General features: G+C 39.0%; 1 protein-coding gene across 2 annotated transcripts in view; it reads right to left on the minus strand.

The window, feature by feature from the left end:
* RAB3C (RAB3C, member RAS oncogene family) overlaps nucleotides 1–12,447 on the minus strand; it is a 278,339-nt gene that overhangs the window by 205,953 nt on the left and 59,939 nt on the right. The window lies entirely within an intron of this gene.

A 12,447-nucleotide genomic window follows, 5' to 3' on the forward strand; every position in this document is an offset into this window, starting at 1 on the left:
CAGTAATGGGATTGCTGGGTCAAATGGTATTTCTGGTTCTAGATCCTTGAGGAATCGCCACACTGTCTTCTACAATGGTTGATCTAATTTACACTCCCACCAACAGTGTAAAAGCATTCCTATTTTTCCACTTCCTCTCCAGCATCTGTTGTTTCCTGACTTTTTAATGATCACCATTCTAACTGGCGTGAGATGGAACTAACACAGGAACAGAAAACCAAACACTGCATGTTCTCACTCATAAGTGGGAGTTGAACAATGAGAACATATGGGCACAGGGAGGGGAACATCACACACTGGGGCCTGTCAGAGGGTGGGGGGCAAGGGGAGGGATAGCATTAGGAGAAACATCTACATTAGTAGATGACAGGTTGATGGGTGCAGCAAACCACCATGGCACATGTATACCTATGTAACAAACCTGCACATTCTGCACTTGTATCCTAGAAGTTAAAGTATAATAATACAAAAATAGCTTTTTTTCCCCTAAATTGCGTTGCAAATTCAATGTGATTTTTAAAAAACCCAACAGATTTTTATTTTGGAAGTTATCGAATTTTTCTAAAGTTTATCTGGAAAAGTAATAGAGGAAAATTTCTAGCAATAAACAATATGGAGAGAAATAGTATCCTTCCAAGTACTGAAACTATTATAAAGCTACAGTTATTAAAGCCAAGGTACTGGCACAGAATTAACAAACTGTCATCAACACATTTATTTCATCTTTTCTCTTGTTTTTTTTTTCCTTTATCAAGATAAAAACCCCTAAACATCTAAATATTTAGATGTGTATATGTGTATGTACCAGTACCAGAGGTTTGAAACTGCAAGTTGCAATGAATAATTAACTGCATCTCTCCTGTTATACCCTGGTGGAATAATAGCAGCCTCTGGACAACCTGCTCTAAGCTTAGATATAATAATACTTCTGACTGTACAGTTCATGCAATAATGATTTCATCTTTATAGTAGACAATGGAGAAAAGAAAAAATATAACTCAATACATTTTAAGAAAAAAAATAAGTTTTAAGAAAAAAAATAAGTTTCTCCTCCTTGGAGAATATAAATTGATTGTAGACACTATATTAATGGTGATCATTAATATTCTCTAAGTATAGCATCTACAATCAATTTATATTCTCTAAGTATATAGACGCTCCATATACTTAGAGAATATAAATTGATTGTAGATGCTATACTTTATGGGACAATTCCTTAGAGAATATTGTAAAATATTTTCCAACTTGAAAAGAAAACTATACAAGAATAATAAGTCAGAAGCCTTCCTTGACAGCTCCCAATCGCAGACTAGGCCAAGTGCCCCTATTATAAGCTTACATAGCACTTATCACCCTTAGAATTACAGTCTGCCCTCCAGATCCATCAGTTCTGCCAACATGGATTCAAACAACCAAGTATGGAAAATATTCAGGACAAAGAAACCAATAAAAGATAATAATACAACAATAAAATAGAATACAAATAACAATACAACATTATAATTATTTACATAGCATTTACATTGTATTAGGTATTATAAGTAATCTAGAGATGATTTAAAGTATGCAGAGGATGTGCGTACGTTATATGTAAACACTACACCATTTTATCTAAGAGACTTGAGCATCAGGCGATTTTGGTATAGGGATGGGGGTGGTACTGGAACCAGTCCACAGTGGATACCGACTCTACTACTGAATGTAGCACTTGGGTTTATCTTGATTACGATCATATTCTCAATGCCTAGCATAGTGCTTGGAACAAAATAGGTGCTAAACGATATTTGTTGGATGAATGAATAATTAAATAAATTCATTGAAGTTGAAATCAAGTCCATATAATGCTTAGTTTTATTTGGATTGCATACACATGCATACATAATAAATTATATATTACTACTGTACTAATATCAGAAATATGTGCAAACAAAAGAACATACATAAAAATAGATTTTAATAGTATAAATAGATTTTCTAAAATTTCATGCTAATGTATTATCTCGTGCACCCCCTGGAGTGAACATCACCTCTACCATTACCATCACCTCCACCATCCTTGTCACTTTAAAGACAACTGATCCAAAGAACCACTAACAGTTTCAAATATTGACTCATTTAATGGTGACAGAAAACATGAAAAAGAGATAGGAAGCTAGAAAAATACACTCAGTGTCAGTCATGATTAAGCAAGTGGTCAATGGTACTGTGGCCACAGCTAGTGCAGATCAGCATTTCTACCTCACGACTCTGTGATGTTTATGTGAAAGCACTGGGGTTGCTACTTCTATTGCTGATCCTGCAGGTTGCATAGTGAATAGAAACAACCTGATTTTAAACAGGGTCTAACTTGCCCAAGTTCAATATTCTCATGTCAGTGACACATTACAGGCTCCAAATGTTGCAAAGACATTACCTAGCTCCTATGGATCCAAATGCCCAGTTTAATCTTGGCTCAGAGAAAGTGATTTCTCTGAATAATGAGTGATTCTGCTTGATAAAAACATTCAAAGCTGTTTTCTATTTCAGTTCCTAGTTTTCCCTTTTTCTTTGCCCGTGAGACTGGTCTTTTAGACTTGTATATTTTCTTACCGGAATGTACAAGAATGTTGTGGAAGTTATTTACCAAATAAGTCTCAGAAATTTCCTAGCCAATTCTCAGTAATTCATAGGGGGAATCATGGCTGTTAAAAGCCTGGACTCAAACCATCTGCAGATACACCTTTAGAGATGATAAAAGAGGCTTAGCAAATATGACCATATGTATTTATATAGGAGTAGTTTCCTTAGTATAATTTACAACTATAATTATGAAAGCTGATAAACTGAGGTATGAAAGGACTCCATCATGCTCTATTGATAATGTTTAGCACACATATGCCAATTATCACATGTATCAGAAATTCTGAGGGGTTCTCCTTATTCAACCAGTTAAACTGTATTACTTGCAAATTCATTCATTATTATTTGTCATTCATCATTCAAAAACCAGAATTTTACATTTTGTTCTTTTCAAGTTTCTTGACTGCTACTCTTTTCTGTATGCCAGCCTTCTCTCTCCCTTCCCTCTTTTTTAGTGTCTCACTTCATTTCTCTTATTTCCTCTCCTTCTTCATAGACTCTGATCTCTTACCTGATATTACTAAATCACTAGCCCCAAACATATATCTTGCATCTTAAATTTGAATGGAGACCAGAGTTAGAAACCCTCATATCATATTTAAGAAAATGTGAACTAGTACAAAGCCAGTATTTAATGTTTATTTATTTAAAAGGTCCCTGGCTACATGAGTTGGGATTTGTAAACCCACTTAATTCTAGGTCCAAGAGCAATATTATGCAATTTCCTTCAGTTTGTAATGGTCAGATGTTGAAAATTCTTTCCATATAAATTGTAAATTATAAACAGAAAGGCAGAAAGTCAGAAAGGCAAGGAAGAAAGAATAAATTAGAGGTCACCATAGACAGGGGAGGAAAAGTGCAGTTTGATGCTGCTGTAGTGCCTGAAAAAACAACAGAGAGTGCTGCTTTTTGAGCTAAGGCTTTATCTTCAGCAGTCTCCAGATGTCAGGCAAATGTGCTGTCTGTGATGGGCAGACCATTAAAACATTAGCAGAGATGTGTTCACTGCTTTGGCTACAGAGTTCAGAGTTTCCTGGAAACATAATATTGGTCACCCAGATTTCGATGAGGTGGGGATGAAAATCTCTCTTTGTGGGAGGAAGACTGAGAGGGAAATCGTAAGCAGAGAGAGACAGGAGCTTGTCGGGCTTGGTGAAGCGTGACAGTAAGAGACCCAGAAAGGGAAATTATGAAGATTCTGGGTGCCTTGGAGCCTCCTCTGGGGTGGTTAAGAGAATGTGGGGCTCCTCTGGGGTGGTTAAGAGACCTGGGAGGGGAAATGGGCAGACAGTAAGGTGGAGATGGGTCGCCTTAAGTGAGGGTTTGAGAGAAGTAGGTCTGTATCCTGGCAAGGAAAGATGAAGCATTTCAGGAAGGTACCAATCATCAGGTCCAAAGGAAGAGATCTGAAATTAGAGGTCAGTGACCACAGCAAGCAAGTTAGTGCCAGTGAGTTTGGAAAATGGAGCTTGCAAAGATACTAGCTGCTGATGTGATATGTCAAATATTTAATAATCAGTACTGAATAGGCATCAACTAATCAGAAGGGATTCCAGGCAGAACTTTGAAACAATGTCTTAGATCCTACTTAGTTTTGGGCATTTGGTCACCAGACCGTAGGGAGGTTCAGGAGCTCCCAGTGGACCAGCAGGTGGTAGAGCACTTGGGGAACTTGAGACAGCAACTCTTTACCATAACATAACCAACTAAGATGTTTACTGGGAAGTGGCTGTCTAGCCAGGACATTTCTAGGCTTCCTTTTCAGCATGGTGGGACCATGTGACCAGTTCTTGCCGAAGGAATGTGAAGGAAACTGATGTTTAGTTTACAACCTTGGTGATTAAGCATTAGGTGTGAGATCATTTTCCCAACAACAGGGAAATCTTGAAGCTACAGGATGATGAAGCCTTGAGATAGCCATAAGCCATAAGACAGAAGCCCCCTGGGGCTGCTCAGGAGAACTGTCCCCCAGGAGAAAATCAGAATTGGACTTTACATGACTCAGAATTAAATTTTATTGCATTAACCTCCTTAGATTTGGAGGTTTTATAGCATCTTTTAAGATCTTTTGTATCTTTTATAGCTTGCTCTGATAAAAATATGGCATAAAATACTTGAGTATTTTAAGGCATCTATTTTACACTGATAAAGATGAGCAAATTCTAAGTTCAGACTTGTCTCTCTTAGAGGCTACGAAATATTCCACAAAGACCTTTAGGTTCTTTTCAAGAAACAAGTTTCCAGATCTTGTGGTAAAATCTTTTCAAGAAACAGGAGAATATTTTGTTTTTATTTTCTACTTCATTACATTTTGAAGCATGATTTCCCTTTACGTTACAGAAAACTATGAGAGATGTCCATTTATATTGAGAAGCTCATTTCACAAACTCAAAACCCAAGCAATCACATATTAGATTGTGATCTCTCTAATAGAAGACACTAAGCAGGGAGTCTTGTTCATCTTTGCACACACAGCACAGAATCTACGGGACTCATCGAATAAGTGTTTGTTGAATGCATGGATGGGTGGATGGGTAAATAAACAAAATCATTACTACTAGAAAAGCAGTGTGCTGAGAAAAAGTAAATTAAAACGCAATTAGGGAGGCCAACCTGGGGTCTTCTGTTAATTAACTTTAGGATGTAGAATTCTCCATGAACCAGTGGACTTTATTTCTTAGAAGGACTTTCATGACTTTTTAGTTTTAGCTCTCATTTTCCAGTGAGGAAACTGTGGCCCAGGGAAGCAAAGTCATCAGCTTATACCCATGGAATTATTTCATTTCAAAACTTAGATAAAAACTGTGGTTTTTATAATCTAAAAATGATATTATATTCCCTATACTATGTCACATTTTTTTATTCAGCCGTTTTCCATCTTCAAAACATGATAACCACATTGATTTAACCCCAAACAGTTGTTGTAAAGAGAACAAGAGTGTCAAAGTGCTACATCATACTCATTATCAAAGGAACGTGGATCCTTTCACTATGGAGACCTGGTTAGTTAATTCAGGTTCACGTGAGATTGTGTGCATGATTACATCCAAGGGTTAGGATTATTGTTAACTTCAACGTGTCATTGAAAAAATTTTATGGTGGTTACTTACCCTGGATGCAACGCAATACTGTCTGTTCTCAGATATTCTTGTGAGGTTGCCTGAAGGCACGGATTGTCAGCCAAAGTATAGATCTCAAAGTTTTGGAGTGAGAAAATGATTATTCAGTTTATTAAAAAATAGCTAAAGTATCTGATATGGTTTGGCTGTGTCCCCACTGAAATCTCATCTTGAATTGTAATCCCCATAATCCCCACGTGTCGAGAGGGGACCCAGTGGGAGGGAGGTGGTTGGATCATGGGGGTGGTTTCCCCCATGCTGTTCTCATGATAATGAGTGAGTGCTCACGAGATCTGATGGTTTTATAAGTGTTTGGCAAGTTCCTCCTTTTCTCACTCTTCTCTCTCCTGCTCCCATGTGAGAAGGTCTAAACTTGCCTCCCCTTCACCTTCCACCATAATTGTAAGTTTCCTGAGGGCTCCCCAGCCAGGCAGAACTGTGAGACAATTAAACCTTTTTCCTTAATAAAATTACCCAGTGTCGGGAAGTTCTTTATAGCAGTGTGGGAACGGACTAATACAGTATCTTTGTAGCTACAAAGCTGTTATGTTGGGATTTTTATCATCCTGAGAGCTGACTTTACTTTTAATTGGCTTAAGTGCCTTATCCAGTAGCTTTTCAAAACAGAGGATCTACATTTGATTTGAGGTCCAGTTTCTAAGAGGAATATTGGATCAAGCAATACTGTGCCTCTATATCTGGAATACTTTATAGGTGGACCTAGAACTAATAATTCCAGCCTGCAACACAGGATAAGCAATATAGAGTGTGATTACTATTCTCCTTAGCTGATTCTGTACACTTTAAAACGATACAGCAGAAGGTGCCAAGGGGCAGCTTGAGGAGAATTATTTGCACGACTCCTAATTGAATATGTCGGCCATGACTGATCACTGGTCTTGCCATTTAATGAATGCACTAAAACCCACACTAGAGATGCAAGGGGCCGGCTTTCCCTGCCCCCACAAGTGGTGAGAGAGTGTGATCACAGAAAGCTGGAGGCAAAACTGGGCAGCACGCAAAATTGATTTCAATGCCTCTATTTTCACTGTGTGCCCTGCCCTCCACGTACAGCACTCCCCACCCATCTGAAGGAGCTTAGTGTACACCAGTGAAAGGTTTGTTCTTCCTTCTCACTCTAACCCCACAGCAGGCCTGGGAGTCTGTCAAGTGCCTAGAGAGAACATTGTACTTTGCTCGGTGGGTTACTGGTGTGAAGCTTGCTCTGTTAATGTTTTCTTTTTTTTTCCACCGAGAAAACCTTATGTATAATAGGTTTTCTTAAAATTCACCAGAATATCTAACTCATGTATTTGTAGACTAATTGTTTCAATGAACCTTTATCAATGCTTAGTGTGTCAGGCACTGTGCCAAGCATTAAGGATGCAGAGGTATTAAATAAATACATTGTTTTATGCTTCTCGAGAGACTGAGATAGAAGCTGTTTGTGTCAGTTACAACACACTATGCTAGGTGCAGTGAGAGAAGACGCTATGAGGACAGAAAGGGGGCCCCTAACTCAGCCCTGGGATGAGGATGGGTGGTGCTCCAGAGGCCTCCTATCGCTCAAAGAATGAAGCCAAAATAGAAATCAGGCATATCCCAAAAGGAGAAAATCATTCGACTTCGCTCCTTTTGTGAAACTTTTAACCAAGGGTCAATAATGAGGTTCAGTGCGGGTAGAATGTCCCGCACACTCCAGAGCCCACTTATGGCCCTGTCCAAATCCTAATAGGCAACACTGAAGGTGAATGACATTTGTTTCTGGAATCACTCTCTCCTCTCCTAAAGTGGGAAAGATTGTCCTTAGTTACTCACCTCCAGGCCCTACCTGACCAGTCAGGTCCCAGTTATCTGTGGGCCCCAGGTCCACTTCACCTCATTCTGCTCCCTCTGCCTGGAAATTCCTGACCCTCAACACCACTCCTTCACTCTTCAATTAATTCGTTTTTGACCTCAGGGCTCAGGGAAGTTATCCGTTTTTCCAGAAAGCATTCCTGCACTCTTCCATGAAAATGCTATGATATCCACTGCTTAGTTACTTCCAGTCTTTCACAAATTACACTAATGACCCTGTCTTATATTTTCACTTGTCTGATTTTTAAAAGGCAGATCTTTATCTTCTTCCTATTTGAACACGATGCCTGGCAAAGGGTGGATGTTCATGACGGTGGGTAGGTGGGTAGGTGGATGAATGAATATTGTGCCCTTACTTTTTATCACTTTTAAAACTTCCAACAATTATCTTACTCAAAGAGTAATTGGTGCTACATTTCTTCTGTATTTCCAGCTAGTTGTATTTCATGCATCTTTGTAAATCTGAAGCATATTTCCTTCTATTAGAAGTGAGACACATGATTGGTCATGGAAATACATGCTCTACACATTCATTTAGGAGAGGTACAAGAGAAAATTAGAATCTGGTGATCTCTCAATTTATATACTGTGGTGCTAATAATCAGCCCCTGGCACTTTCTGACGCACTGCAGCCTAATAAACCTTACAGAGGGAAATGTGTTCAGTCTCATTTGACCCTGAATGATCCTAATATGTCTACTGACTACCTTGTAGCCATATTCAGGAGGCTTCATCTGAATCACATCTCCTTTCCTTTCCTAGTGTCTCCACTACCTCAAATACTCTCTGGGAAATTCTGTTTCCCAAATGATAGCTGGTTGGATCATAAATCACTTTCTCATTAATATTACTTGATTCTTGAATTACTTGGTTTGGTTATTAACCAAGAAATAGCCAAATCAAAATTTCACTTGTTCTCTGTAAATGCAGTGCTTAAGGGACAGGCTGTTCTCACTGTGTGCTCCTGTTTAGCTTTTCCAGTCCTCCTGCTGTGGCCCACTTACGGATGGGAAAAAGATAGAGTGCAGAGAAGCCTGCCATCATGGTAGCTCTGCAAGTGTGCATGGTAACACTTTCTTTTTATATTGGACAAAATATTTTAAATAATTTTTATACCAGAAACAGCATGAAAATAAGGAGCTAAACTTTAAATGAAGAACTAGGAGAAATAGGACGGGAACATTTCTTCTTGATTCTCGATTTAACCTATTTATAGCTCCAAAATCTTAATCTTTAATCTTGACCTCTATGCCAGGCTTGAGACCCACTGACAACTCCACTCCACAGAGACTCAAACTTTACAGTCTAAAATGGAACTGAGTTTCCTTAAAAATGACTGGCTTTTTCTCCCTGTGCCTGACGTCTCAGATATCATAATTATGAGTTATTTGTATCTTCCACCTACCATGCAGGCACGGGGCTAGGCATCTTACACAAATTATGCCATCAAATCCTCTCAGCACTCTGTAAAGTTGATATCATTATCATTACCCCTAGAAGAAACAACTGAAGCTCAGAGAAGTAACTCCATTACAGTCATCCAGCTAATACGTGGTAGAGCTAGAATTGAAATCCAATTCGTAGAATCCATATTCTTAATCTTAGGCTACTATCTGACTCAATTTCTCATAAAATAATTAATAGAATGTTTTGTTGTTCTTTTATTCCACAAATATTATGTCATAGAGGGCCAGTATTTGTGGAAAATAAAAACAGTATTGCTCGGCTGGGTGCAGTGGTTCACGCCTGTAATTCAGCACTTTGGGAGGCTGAGGCAGGTGGATCACCTGAGGTCAGGAGTTCGAGACCACCCTGACCCACTTGGTGAAACTCTGACTCTACTAAAAGTACAAAAATTAGTCAGGCATCATGGCAGGTGCTTGTAATCCCAGCTCCTCGGGGGCTGAGGCAGGAGAATCTCTTGAACCCAGGAGGCGGAGGTTGCAGTGAGCTGAGATCACACCCCTGCACTCCAGCCTGGGCAACAGAGCGAGACTCCATCTCAAAAACAAAAACTAAAACTAAAACAGTATTGCTTTAGCAATTTAAACACACCTTGATATAGATGAAAATCAGTGATGTCCTCATTAGTATTTTGCAATCTGCATTGTGAGCTTTCTGACTTGGTAACATTGTGACCAATTTAACCTGGATTCCAATTTTTTTGAGACAGAGTTTCTCACTCTATCACCCATGTTGGAGTGCAGTATTGCAATCTCGGCTCACTGGAACCTTCACCTCCCAGGTTCAAATGATTCTCATGCCTGAGCCTCCCAAGCAGCTGGGATTACAGGTGTCCACCACCATGCCCAGCTAATGGATTCCAACTTCTATACATAATTAAATAGAAGAATAATTCTAAGCTATATAGAAAGAAAAAAAAGTTATAGTTTACTAGGGTCCTAAAAATAAATGCCACAGGTGTCACCAGAATCAGAATAGCTGAACATGCATAAAAATAAGCCGGTCAACTGATACTTATGTCATTTATCCTAAATTCACTGAAAAAGGATTATTCCATATTGAAATAAGATTGAGGATTTTAAAAGGACAATGTTCTTTCAGCTTAAAAGGACAATGTTCTTTTAGCTGTTATGATTCTAATTATCTGCTAGTATGCTCAGCCACATGCCCCACACTTGGGAAATCTGTTACAACATGACAGGTATCAGATTCTTTATGATATGTAATTGGTAATGAGCTATACAGGCAGACTGTTGGCAAATGTATCACATTTTCCTTTTTGAAATTTAGGCAAACTGCTCTCAGTTGAAAACATATATTAAAGAGTCTGATTTGGCTTCCAGGTTGATGCATGATTGAAAGTAATGATTTTCTACCTTTTAAGTCATCACATGTGACCTTCTAAAATCCCTATTATAAATTGCCCATTTCTAAAATCTTGCCTCTGTGTGGCCACAACCAATTAATTACACCACCACTACTGAAATGGTTTCCTGCCTTACTTTACATAAAATAGTTCATTAGCTTTGCAGGGATTTTACTTCAATACTGTATTTAGTTTGCACTCCCCGCGATGTTTCAAACAGAAGAGTGAGTTCTCTAGGGAGGAAGAAGTGGAGTTAAAAGAGCAATCAAGAAATACATATATGACTTTAAAAATGTCCTTGGTTATAAAGGAAAAACCATCCATCACAAGTCAATAGCACTGTTTTTCTAGTAGGCTTTTCTTACGTGATTACTTCAGGCAAGTCACAACTCAGCTTTCTCTAACAGGAAAAATACACTGTGAATCTCAGGGAGCACTATCTATTATTATTGTTGTTGTTTTATAATGCTTAAAATTTTATTGAGGCCTGGTATAGAATCCCTTGTAGGTAGAATGTGGTTGGTGACTAGACTTAGTAACTGCATTAAATTGGCAGAGTGAATGTGAGGAGAGTAGTCGACAGAAATAGTTATAAGAGAGAAAGAAAGCTCAGGTAGAAGAAAAATCAATAGATCTGGAGTCTGGTCAGATGGAATGTCCAGCTTTGGTGCTACCGTGTACAACCTCCCATGAATTATTTCAGTTCTGGGTGCCTCAGTTTTATCTTCCATTGAACTAGAACTAAAGCTAAGATTGCTTAAGTCTCACTTGGTTCTAGAGTTCTATGGTTCAGTAATGGTTCAAAACAGTTCACCATGTTTAGAATCAACATTAGGCTGACAGCAAATGCAGCTCATCATGCAAATGGCATGGCTTGGTAATAGAAATGGCTCATAGAAAGGAAGTTAGGCTAGACAAGGTGCAGTGTACCCACAATAGCCAGCCCTATGCACAGGTGTTACTACTATTGTCCTTATTTTCTAGAGGAGAACTGAGGCACAAGGGAGTTATGTTATGTGCCCAAGGAGCCTGTGCCCTTAACAACTACACTTGCCACAAGCCAATATTGGTCAGACATATTCCAGAAATTTTACAACACAAAAAAACATAAATAATAACTCTTTTAAAACAAAAAAGTGGAGAAAAAGAACAAAACAGTTAATAGATGAGGCTGAAATTGGAGACAGCGGCTTAGGTATGAAAACCCTAGAGGTAGACAGACTTCTCCCCAGTCATAGAAGTTACTGGTCCACCTAGATGGTGCTGAAGGGACAGGTCTTCCTGAAACCTGCAGCCCTGAGGAACAGAGCAGACAGCAAACTCCTGCAGAAGGTTTGTTTGCTTGTTTTGTTTTCTCTCCCAACTCACTAGTCAGATGTGCCACTCTGGGTAATGCTGACTAAGGAGTAGAAGAGAGGCCAGAGTGCTCCCATCACGGGTGCCAGTTGGAAAGAAAAAATCAGAAATGGAGAAGAAATGTCCCATCCTTAGCATTTCTCCTGGTTTTTCATTTATAATTTAGTTCCCCATTTCCATGCTATTTCTGGTGTTAAAATTATTTAGAACATTTTGACCAATATGAAAATAACTTCTTACCACGCACACTGGCGGAGCTACCATGGTGGCAGGCTTCTGTGCACTCTCTCGTTTTCCCCTTCGTAAGTGGGCCACAGCAGGAGGATTGGAAAAACTAAACAACGATACACAGTGAAAACAGCCTGTTCCTTAAATACCACATTTACAGAGACTCTACGCATTCTATTGACTACTGAGTACAGCCTGCACCAGCACATAGCACACCTCCATTCTTTTAGGGGTCAACTCTTTTTGCACTCACACATTAACTTTGCTCTGATACAAACTGACAGAGCACACCAGATCTTATTATATGAAGTTGCTGACAGGTGATGACAGTCAGCCGGCAGGAGAGATCAAAAGCAGCTAAAGCAGTTCATTTATGAACATGGCTCCAGGATGGTTGGTTTGATGGGATAAATCACAATCCAAGGAATGATCTGATTA

This window comes from Pan paniscus, chromosome 4 (assembly GCF_029289425.2).
Source record: "Pan paniscus chromosome 4, NHGRI_mPanPan1-v2.0_pri, whole genome shotgun sequence".
Lineage (NCBI taxonomy): Eukaryota > Metazoa > Chordata > Mammalia > Primates > Hominidae > Pan > Pan paniscus.